We start from the raw sequence: 12311 nt of genomic DNA on the forward strand, positions 1-12311 counted from the left end.
CTTCCCTCCAAAGCATATGTTATGGCTTCAGCTCTGCTGTAGAGTTTGACATCACACTTAGAAATTATGTTTTTAAAAATAAGACATTCCATCGCCTGCCCATTTTCTGATCATCTTATTGTTTTTCTGCCTTTTAGATGTGGATTCAATGCACTTAAAAATAGAAAGCAATCCTTTAGAGAATGCATACTACTCGGTCAAATACATTTGCTCATAAAAACTTCGGGCTTTTTAATAAGCACTGAACCAGAGATAGGTATATTGTCAATGCTTGCCACTGAGAACACTCATATAAAATCCCCTGTAGCTATTCAGGTTTAGGCTTATGTAGAATATAGTTTTTGTTCAGCAGTTTTATTTTCATATGAATGTGCAAAGACTTTCAGCAACTGTTCTTTATGGACCTGCATGCCACATAATGTTGACAAACCAGCATTTTATTGATGCATAAAAGCTTTTCTAGTCAAACAAGTAGGCTCAGCTATCCATTTGTCCCCTTAATACCAATATGAATCTTGTGCTTCTCAATTTAGATTTTTGAGACTTCGGAGTAGTACTTTTCTAGAAAATATACTTAGATTCTTATCCTTTGATGTGATGAAGGAGTACACTTATTCTTCCCTCACTTCACCCTTTAAAAACAATCAGAGCCATCTCCTATGTATGGTTTGATGGACTTTTTCTAGCCCTACTTCTAGAAGCTGAAAAATCCTATGGTCAGAACCAGCTGCCCTATAAGATATCTAACTACCCTGAGGGCACAACACTAGACAGGATGTGTATAGACATTTGTGTTGATGGCCCATCTCAGCATTAGATGATTACCCAACAACCTAGGCTCCACACCAAGGATCCATCTTCCATGTCCCCTCAGCAACAGCCACTATGATAGATATCTAGCTGCAACTATAAATGAAGCCCCTGGCAAGAAATATCCAGGCCACAATTTTGTTCAGAAGGAATTTTGGAGGGCTATCACAGAGTATGCTGCTTGAAAGGTTGGTAAGGGTTCCCTGATTGTCCCTAGTGGAAGTAATATTTGCATTTTCCAAATCCACAGTAATCTCAATTGGAACCCCAATAGTTTTATCTTGCAAGGCAATATCAATGGTGCCCTCTTTTATGCAGTTGCACATAAATCCTTGTTTTGTGACAAGGGTTTTTCCCTTTGAAGTTTCACTCAGCCTGAATTATCACAAGCAAGCTAGTAAAGAGGCAGCTACCTGTTCCTGAACCACACGAAGACTGACTCCATCCATCCTTCTCTCTGTTTCTTTCAATTCCTGAGGTTCAGTCTCTACTGTTCAATGTTCTATTTTATTTTACCAATTATTTACCAAATTTATTTCCCCTTTTCTCTCAACACTGCTAACGCTCTCTCATTAAATTGCAATGTAATTGATTGTGGATATTTTATTTAGAACACACAGAGTGGTAATTGCTGTGAAAATCTCCAGGAAAAGAAAAGCACCTATAATTATTTCCTTTGGAGAAAGTATTGTTTACAGAATTCAGATAAAGTAACAGTAAAGTAATATACTTTGGTTAAACATAATAAACTAGATGCAGTTAACTAAGTGTCATCTTTCTGCTGTCCTGAGGATCATGTATCTTCTCTACCAGTGATGATTTAATGCAATCCACAGGGCCAGAAGTCTTGCCTCTGTTCTTCAATCTTTCTTTGTACTCATCTTGGAAATCTGAGTTTAAAGTCACGCTGTAAAAGTAGATCCTTCCATATTATTACTATTAATTATTATTATTTTCTAACTTAGAAATAGTTTCCTCTCATATCGTTGATTGCAATTACTGTAATTATAAGAATTCCATGATTGCATAATCACTATTGTTTATTTAGCTACTTAAGAACTCCTCTGTTATAGAATAAGCTCTTTGGGAAAAGGAGAAAAAGACTATACTTACTTGTATACCAAGCTTAATTGTAGGTATACATAGAATGTACTTGGTAAAAACCTGTCAACTGAGTGCTGGTAATTTAGTATTGAGACCATTCTTACGTCCTTCTCCAAGCTGAAGTAATGTTACATGTTCTTGCTGTCAAATTTAAGATCACAATGTAGAGCTGGTCTGTCCAAGACAATATGTGGTAAACTAACTATACAACCTGGGGGCAGAAGATGGGAAGGAAGGAAAGTGGGAGAAAAATGAGGGAGGATGTAACAAGTTTGACAAGAAAGGTACTCACTATCTTACATATGTAACAATAACCCCTCGGTATATCACCTTGAAAATAAAATAAAAATTTAAAAATATGAATGATTACATTGGAATTAAGATGCACAGGGACCTACAGTGTCACAAACAACTTACCAAACAGACACGGCTTAGCTTTGGAGATTTTCTTAGCTATAGTCCTTGTTCTTCTTTCATGTTTTTAGACATTCTAGGAATATTTAAATTCTTGTAAGGTATAGACTGCTACATGGAAACCCATTGGATTGCTAATTAATAATAGGAAGTTATCTCACAGTCCAGGAGGTTGAGAAGTCCAAGGTCAAGTTGCCAGGAGCTTCCACCTGGTGAGGGCTCACTTCCTCAGTTGTGGAGGGTCATCTTTCTGCTGTAACATGAAGTGGAAGAGGGACAGGAAAGTTTCTTTCTACAGGGCACTAATTCCATTAATGCATTGTCCATCTTCATGATCTAATTATCTTCCAGAGGCCTTACCCCTTAATACCAATCACATTAATGGCTATAAATTTAGTGCATGAATTTAGGGGAGACAGACACATTCAGATCATAGACGAAGTCAACATTTAAAGTGAAACAAAATAAAATTAAACAACAAAAAATGTAGTTCATAATGGTTCATTGATTTTTTTTTCAGGTTGTATTTAGGATGTCATAATGAGAAGGGAGTGAAGACTATTTGAATCAGCCATGTTTAGGAAGGCTCTGGCTTAACTGTGTCCCTCAAATGTCATGTTTTAGAAACACAACCCTTGAGAAGCCTGAGATACAGTACAAGGCTCTCTCACCAGAGAAGATAATGGCACCAGCCAGGTTCTTAGAGGTCATAGCTTCTACAACCACAAGCCAAAGAAACTTTTCTTCAGTAAGTCAGTCTCAGATATTTTTATTGCAACATAAAATGGAATGAAATGGGTATAAAACATTCAATACACTTCAGATGACATTGCCCTGGAAACTAGCTTTTCTCTTCATCTGTGTTAGCATCTTGGGCAAATGTGTTTAGTAATAAACAGCAAGCAGTCAGAAAGAGGTTTATGTGAGTGCGTCTGGTCCCATGTGTGAATATTTAGAAGCACCTCTATTTCACAGGAAGTGGGATTAGAACCACCCCCAAGCACACTCTAGAACAACAGAACTATGGGGATTGAGAGCAGAGAAGAGATTTAGATGCCAAATCAGTGGCCTGAAATAAACATAGGTAGACTCTTGATGTTTCAACCAATTTCCATATGTGACATGCTACCCATAGTAAGAAGTAACATCCACTAGTTATCCAGTTTTTAAAAATCCAGAAAATTTTGACATTCTGTGGTTCTGATTGTCATGAACCAAATAAGCATTTACCTCTAATTGTATATAGGACCTATTATTATCTCCAAATTAGCTACCCATTGATACACGATAATTTTAAAAAGATTGAATATCCTTTTATTTACTTTCATTTCAAGGTATAATTACTAAACAATATAAAACACAAATCTTAGTTTATATATTGGTCTTTTTAATTTTTCAAATGTCTACTTATATGTGGCCACTACCCACATCCAAATACAGAGGATTTCCTGTGTGACAGATGGCATTTCCTGCCCCTCTCAAGCCACACTGCCTTGGGGAAACCACCACTTGTCACACCCCTTCCTTAATTGCCTAATCGTAGCAGAAATGAATTTCACATAAATGGAACAATAATGTTGCATTTCTCCCTTGTGTTTAGCCCTATATGTCTATTAGGTGCATCCATGTTTTATGTGATAGCATCATTTTAAAGAGCAGTCTTGGACTTAACCAGGAAACAATTACTTTCCAAAGTAAAGATATACCTTTATCCCCAAATATATCCAGCTTTTTTTCTTTAACACAGCCTAGATGGACTCACTGTTCTTCACACCTCCTTTCAGAATATTTTTGTTGCTATTACCTGTGATCTCACCCTCCAGATTTCTGTAGTTTGCCAAGCCTGCTTATCATATCTAATTATATCATTGAAGTCTGTCTCCATTTGGTAGACCATTAGAAAAGTAGTGAGGCTTTGTATTTTAGCACTCAAGCATGAGAAAGCACAGGGAACTGAAATTTTCACAAGTCTAGTGGCAAGGGCTATCTGTAATCCCTGAGGGTGCCAGTGATTTATTTACTTCTGCATTGCTGGGTTCATCATTCAGTTCAGCTTCTTTAGGGAGCAGAGTATTGAGTGTTCCTTGAGGTTAAGTTTTAGAGTGTTTTTACTTTAATTGCTGTAGACAAGGAAGAAGTAAGAGAGCCAAAAATGCAGTAGAAATAAGTATAAATGCTTTGTAATATGGTTCATGCAATTCTTTCATTCAGTTGAAGACCTGACACAAATCTGAATCACCTTCATTGTGTAGATAGTGTGCTAACAGGGACTTCTATCATGAAAGAATTCAACTATATGATTGGTTTTTCTTGTTTTACTTCCAGGCTAAGCAAGAATTTTTTGATGATAGTTTGGTGACTCATAAGGTTTACCTTAACAGATACATATCTGATTGCAAAGCAATTAATTGGTCTGAAGATTGTATACTTCAGCTTCATGAGCATGTGTTTCACCCTGTGGGGCTAGTATTCTCAGTCAGACAGTTCTCTGGTAGCTAGGCTGAGTCAGCTCGGCGAAGTGGCTGTCACAAAGACAAGTCTGTGCACTTCTCTGAAGCACTGTCTAGGGTGCTGGCTCTGCTGTCCAAATTCCTCATCAAAGTATTATTCACTCAGCCATCCTGATGTTGTCATCTGCCACACCTCTTTGGAGAAGGCTCTACTAAAGAGAGTCAGCCAGGTCAGAAACCTTTTCAAGGACTCATTGGTCAGTGTAGGTTTTGAATATGAGGCAAGCACTCTACTACTAGGCCATATTTCCAGCCCTCAATGTAGGTTTTGTGTACTGTATTAGAATCTATTTCCTGAAATTTTTCTTTCAGCCCACCTTTGGTATGGATCAAATTTTGTCAACATTCCATTCACATGTTCAAGTCCCAACCCTTAAAAAGAAGAATAGATCTTTTTGGAAGTAACTGAAGTTTTAAGGAGAGGGCTCTAATCCAACAGGTTTGAGGTCCTAAGAGAAGGAGAGTCCAAAGAAGAGGAAGAGAGAGAGCTCTCTCACTACACACACACACAGACACAGACACACACACAAAGAGAGAGAGAGAAAGAGAGAGAGTGAGAGAGCACAAAGGCCACAGGAGGATGCCATGAAATAAAGACTGAAGGCTGTCTTTGAGCCGAGGAGAGAGCTTTCACCAGAACGTATCAGGAATGGCATCCTGATCATGGACTTATACCCTCCAGAATCCTCAGAAAATGAATTTCTGTTGTTTAATTCCACCTGTTTAAAATATTTTGTTATGGCAGCCTGGGCTGGCAAATGTACAACCTGTCTCATTTTCTGTATGTTCTTCAGATTTTGAGGGCCATTAAAGTATAGTACTTCATGTTCTCAGAGTATTTCATTTTTATTGAATAACCTATTGAAATTTAATACACACAAATTTCCACTCATCAAGCAGGGACCTTGTGCACAATCGTAGAACCAGTATATAAGCCAAAAAGTACAGTCTTTCCATCCTAACGTGAGTAGTTTGTTTCTCTTTGTTGTTTTATTTCTAAGTGAAGTTTATTTATCTTTCTTCAGTGAGAGCCAGCTCCGCCCTGGAGAACGCCCCCTGCCCAGGCAGGAGGCTGGTCCTGGGCTGCGGCTCACACACTCAGGTGAACTCAGCCAGAGGTGCCCCGCCCTGCCTGCCAGAATTTCTAAATTTAAACCAAAAGCAGCGAGCAGCTACCAGCGGCACAGGACAACCAGACCAGACAGGAGAACAAAGTTCCTGAGACAGATAAACGGTCCCATCACAGAAGAAGCCCAAATCGCAGCCCTAAATGGAGCTGAATTCCATAGCCAGCTCTGCCAGGCAGCTGCCCCGCCCAGGAGGGAGGAACCTCCCCCAGGCAAGCAACTCTTAGCCTGGTAAACCAGGCCAGAGGCGCCCCGCCCTGCTGAGTACACAGCCTATTCAAAGCCAGGTGTTAAAGGCAGCAGCCCCACTACAGATGGGAGGAGCCACGTTTCCCAAGACTGTTCATGTCCCCATCTACAGTGGACACCCAAGTCTTACCTGCAAGCTGTGTGAACCAGAGAGCCCCAGGATTTCACTAACAGGGGAGGGGGGGGTCAGAACAGATCCACCCTCTGCAAACTGAAAGCAAGTCAAACCAGCCAAGCATCAAAATAGACTGCAGACCATCGCAAGGAAACCAGACTGGAGAAAGCCCACCCAAACAAGGAAGACTCCATTATTTTTTCAAAACATTTTTAAGCGATTTTTTATTTTTTCATTTCTGAAACGTCATTGGTTTTACATTTTTACCTGTTTGTTTTATCAAGTCTTTTTATTTGGTTGTTCATTTTTGTTTTTTTTCTTTTTTTAATAACTTTTCTCTGTTTTCTGCATTTGTCTTTCACTAGTTTTTCTTTATGTCTCTCTTCATATTCTCTTTCTTTAAAATTTGACTTTCCTATGAATAACACCTCAACTCTTTTCTGCTAACACTCCATTGTCTATCATTTTCACCTTGTTCTTTCTACTGATTCTACTCTTCTCCACATTTCCACATCACTGAAACTAAACCAAATCATCAACCCCCCCCCATATATTTTACTCTATTATCCTTACTACCTCTAACTTACCCTCCTGACTTACTTCCAGGACCTCCAGATTCCATTGACCCCTGTTTATTGGATAGAGGGTATCCCTGCTCAATCAGAGTGAATCAAAGGGGTTCAAAGACAAAGACAGCCAGTCCAAAAAGAACTTAATATAAGAACAAAAATTGGTCATAGGGTTGTAACAATAAATAAGTAATTACTGAATACAGGGTTCAGGATTGGTTGTTATATCAAAATTGTATTCTTTAGCAATACCAAATCTAATTTTATACACAGGTATACAAGGTATCTGTATGTAAGTGTGAACTTGGAGACTTCCGGGAAGACGGTGGAGGAGCAGCAGAGCCCTAGCTGAGCTCCCTCTGACATTGCAGTTTTCTCACCCTATAGAAACTTTTACTCCTAGAAAGACAGCCAGAGTAAGTTCTAACAGTACAGGGATTCTGGCCAGGAAGGAAAAATCCACTTTGCTCGTCTGAAAACACAGATTTGAGCTCCCGGCGGCATCCCGCCGCCGTGACAGTGCCGGCGCTGGCACAGCGCCTGGCACAGTAACCTGCACTCCACGCAGCTAAAGCACACAGCGTAGACCAGGGAGAAATCCTCCAGACAACGGCTGAGCACAGACGACCTGAAATCGCAGAGAAAGCGTGAGTACCCCACAAAAGATATTCCCACTCGCGCCCACAGAGCAGCTTCTGGAAGGCAGCCGTTCCCACACCGCCAGAGCAAAGCGCCGTCTTTGCCACTGGCATAGGGTCAGACCAGATTGGAACTAAAGCGGGCCTGGGAAAAGCAAGGTCAAAGTAGCTATCTTTGAAAAGGGCAAGAGGGACTGAACAGTGAGAGCAAGCTCCACCCAGGAGAATGCCCCCTGCCCAAGCGGGAGGTGAGTCCAGGGCCACCGTTTAGCCAGAGGTGCCCCGCCCTGCCCTCGGAATTTCTAAATTTAAAGCAAAAGCGGCCAGCAGCTACCGGCGGCACAGAAACACCAGACTGGGGAACAAACAGTTCCTGGGACAGCTAAACGATCCCGTCACAGAGGAAGCCCAATTCCCAGCCCAAAACGGAGCTGCATTCCATAGCCACTTCTGCCAAGGAGGCTGCCTCCCCCAGGCAAGCAACTCTCAGCTGGGCAAAACAGCCCAGAGGCTCCCCGCCCTGCTGAGTCCACAGGCTATTCAAAGCCAGGCATCAAAGGCAGCGGCCCCACAGCAGACAGAGGAGCCACAGTTCCCGAGACTGCTCACATCCCCATCGACAGAGGACGCCCAAGGCCTTCCTGCAAGCTGTGCGAACCACAGAGATCCACGATTGCACCAACAGGGGAGAAGGGTCAGAACAGATCCACCCCTTGCAAACTGAAATCAAGTCAAACCAGCCAATCAGGAAAATAGACTGCAGACCATTGCAAGGAAACAAGAGACTGGGGAAAGACTACCCAAACAAGGAGAACTCCTTTTTTTTTTTTTTTTTCTTTTCAAACATTTTTTAAAAAAAAATTTCTTTTTAATTTTTTCACTTCTGAAACGTCGTTTTTTTGTTTGTTTGTTTGTTTGTTTTCCATTTTTACCGGTTTGTTTTATCAAGTTTTTTTGTTTGTTTGTTTGGATTGTTCCTTTTCTGTTTTTCTTTTCTTTTTCTTTTTTTTCATTTTTAAATATTTTTTCTCTGTTTTGTGCATCTGTCTTCCAGTATTTTTACTTTATTTCTCTCTTTGCGTTCTCTTTCTTTAAAAATTACTTTCCTATAAATAAAATTCCATTGTGTATATGTACCACATTTTCCTGATCCATTCGTCTACTGAGGGGCATCTGGGTTGGTTCCAGATTCTAGCTATGACAAATTGTGTTGCGATGAACATTGTGCTGGTGGCTTTAGTGTGATTTTGTTTGTGGTCTTTTGGACCAGTCTCCCTTATAGGTAATTATTAGCACAGGTTTAGGCAAGTCACAGCAGAGAATCACAAGAGCCCAATAGCTATACCCTTATGAACACATAAGATGATGCTAAGTGAAATGAACTCCATGTTATGGAAACGATTGTTAAATCACAGTTGTAACTACTTTCAACGTCCCATGTGTAACTGTAGCTTCTCTTATTGATGATCTTCTTGTATCACCCTCCTGTGGTTGTACCTACACTATCTCTGTATCTTATCTGAGTATATTGGAAACTATGTATACTGGTATTGGAACTAGGAAATTGAAAGGGAATACCAAAATCGAGAGACACAGGGTAAAAAAAGACAACTACAAAAGCAATACTTGCAAAACTGTTTGGTGTAAATGAACTGAACAACTCATGGTGGGGGGGAAGGAAAAGGGTGAGGGGGTGGGGAAATGAGGGACGAGGTAACAAACAGTACAAGAAATGTATCCAATGCCTAATGTATGAAACTGTAACCTCCCTGTAATTCATTTTGAAAATAAATACTTAAAAAAAAGAAGAAACTGAAAAAAAAATGAATTATGCAACTAGTTAAAAAAAAACAGCAAATTAATGAAGTTAATGAAGTAAAGAAGATCATGCAGGACCTAAGAGATAAGAATAGCAAGGACATGGAAATCATCAGGAAAGTCCAGTCAGAAGGGAAAGAGATTCAAAATCAAGTAGCTAGCCTACAGTCCTGACTAACTGAAGCAGAGGATCGAATCTCAGGAGCTGAAGATTCTCTAGAATCTATGGAGAAAGATCAAAAAATCAATACAAAACCAATCTAATCGACAAAACAGATCACTCCAGGAGCTTCAAGACACAATCAGGAAGCCCAATTTAAGGATAATAGGTATTGAGGAAAACCTGGATAAAGAAGTTCATGGGATAGGCAACCTATTTAACAGAATATTAGCCTAGAACTTCCCAAATATCCAGAAGGATAGGCCTATATAGATACAAGAAGCATTTAGAACCCCAAACCGACCAGACCAGAATAGGACATCCTACCAACACATTGTGATTAAAACAGGATCAGTAGAGTCCAAGGAAAGAATCCTTAAAGCTGTTAGGGAGAAGAAAGTCATCACATATAAAGGAAAAGCAATCAGAATTACCCCAGACTTCTCAGCAGAAACCATGAAAGCAAGGAAAGCCTGGAATGATGTATACCAAACACTAAATAAAAATAACCACCAACTAAGAATACTGTACCCAGCTAAACTCTCATTCATAGCTGAAGGTCAAATAAAAGTCTTCCACAGTAAGGAAAAACTGAAACACTATATCTCCACCAAACCAGCTTTACAGAAAACTCTCAAAGATGTACTATACAGGGAAAATAATCAAGATCCCAATACAGACAGAGAAATGAACTCTAAATAGAAAACCAGAATATTATATCAAGAAATGGGAAGACACAGCTTTTAACAAGATAGATATAATGAAAGGAACAAATGATTATCTCTCAATCCTAACTCTCAACATTAATGGACTTAATTTGCCAATCAAACGACATAGGCTCATAAGTTGGATCAAAAATCAAGATCCATCTTTCTGCTACCTCCAAGAGACACATCTATCCAGCAAAAGTAAACATCTTCTAAAAGTGAAAGGCTGGAATCAAATCTATCAAGCAAATGGCCCCCATAAGCAGGCTGGTGTTGCAATCCCAGTATCAGATAAAATTGACCTCAAATTAAAAACGGTAAGAAGAGCCAAAGAATGTTACTACATTCTAATAAAGGGATCTCTCCTTCAGGAGGATATAACCGTCCTAAATATCTACACACCAAATACAGGAGCACCCAACTTCATCAAACAAACACTACTGACTCTAAAAACACTAATAGGTCCAAACACATTGATAGTTGGGGACTTTAACACTCCACTATCACCTCTGGACAGATCAACACACCAAAAACTGAATAAAGAAACCACAGAACTAAACAATTGCATAGACCAACTAGACTTAACCAACATCTTCAGAATATTCCATGCAGCAACAACTGAATACACATTCTTTTTGGCAGCACATGGAACATTCTCCAAAATAGATCACATCTTAGGGCACAAAGAAAATCTGTACAAATTCAGAATTATCAAAACCATTCCCTGCATTCTCTCAGACCACAATGCAATAAAATTAGAGCTCAACTCAAACAGCCACCACAGAAAATCCTATAATACATGGAGACTAAACAACACACTGCTGAATCATCAGTGGGTCATTGAAGAAAGTAGAACAGAAATTCAAATGTTTATGGAATTCAATGAAGATGAGTACACAAAGTACCAGCTCCTTTGGGACACAGCAAAGGCAGTACTCAGAGGAAAATTTATATCTCTGAGTGCCTACATCAACAAACTGGAGAAACAGCAAATCAACAACTTAAGGATTCACCTTAATCTCCTCAAAAGAGAACAACAAGCCAAACCCCAAGTCAATCGACAGAAGCAAATAATTAAAATCAATCAGGGGGAGCCGCCGTCGTGGTGCGGGCGCCGCCGCCCAGGCCTAGCGCAGGGCGTGGCTGCTGGTGCTGGGCTTCATGTTCGGCTGCAATGTCCTCCGGATCCTCCTGCCGTCCTTCTCCGCCTTTGTGTCCTGGGTGCTGCAGCAGGATGCGGAGCAGGAGGCTCAGATGCGGGGGGAGATCCAGGCCATGAAGCAGGAGCTCTCCACCATCAACATGATGGATGAGTTTGCCAGATACGCCAGGCTGGAGAGGAGGATCAACAAGATGACCGACAAGCTCAAAACCCACGTGAAAGTGCGGACAGCTCAGGCAGCTAAGATAAAGTCGGTGATGAGCGTCGCGTTCTACATGCTGCAAGCTGCCTTGATGATTTCGCCCATCTGGAAGTATTATTCCGTCCCTGTGGCTGTGGTTCCAAGTAAATGGATCACCCTGCTGGACCGCCTGGTAGCCTTTCCTACTAGGGTAGCAGGAGGTGTTGGCATCACCTGTTGGATCTTGGTCTGTAACAAAGTGATGGCGATCATACTTCATCCTCTCAGCTGAAGAGGAAGACGCCGCCGGCTGTGAGACTCTAAAGATGGATTTTCTGTTCTGTTAAAAATCGGATTCACTTTTAAAACAAAAACACACAAAAGTACACAAGTCACGAATGTTTTCCTTGGGCTTCAGAACTCCGTGACTAAGTCACTGAGCCAGAAAGCCCCGTGTAGGACATGGGTGGCAACCAGCCCACCGCGGCTCCAGATTTGTAAGTGTCGGGGTCTTTACGTGCTGTTTGGTGGCCATCTGAAAGGTCAGAATTTTCTACCAACTTAAGTATTTCGAAGACTTAGTGCTGTTTTTTTTTTTTAACTCCATTTAGAATTTTAACTTTATCGCCACTATTAGAATTCAAAAATTTACTGTTTAATTTTACAAGAACTGAAAGAATGACACTACTAACATTAGTGGACACTGGTGGTGCATCTTTCTTTAAAACATGTCACTGTTGGACACAC

At 40.5% G+C, this 12311-nt stretch overlaps 1 pseudogene; it reads left to right on the forward strand.

Annotated features, from left to right (window-relative positions):
- Positions 1 to 12082, forward strand: part of LOC125357940 — a 39386-nt pseudogene extending 27304 nt beyond the window's left edge.
- The last annotated feature ends 229 nt before the right edge of the window (positions 12083 to 12311 follow it).

Source organism: Perognathus longimembris, chromosome 10 (genome assembly GCF_023159225.1).
Source record: "Perognathus longimembris pacificus isolate PPM17 chromosome 10, ASM2315922v1, whole genome shotgun sequence".
Lineage (NCBI taxonomy): Eukaryota > Metazoa > Chordata > Mammalia > Rodentia > Heteromyidae > Perognathus > Perognathus longimembris.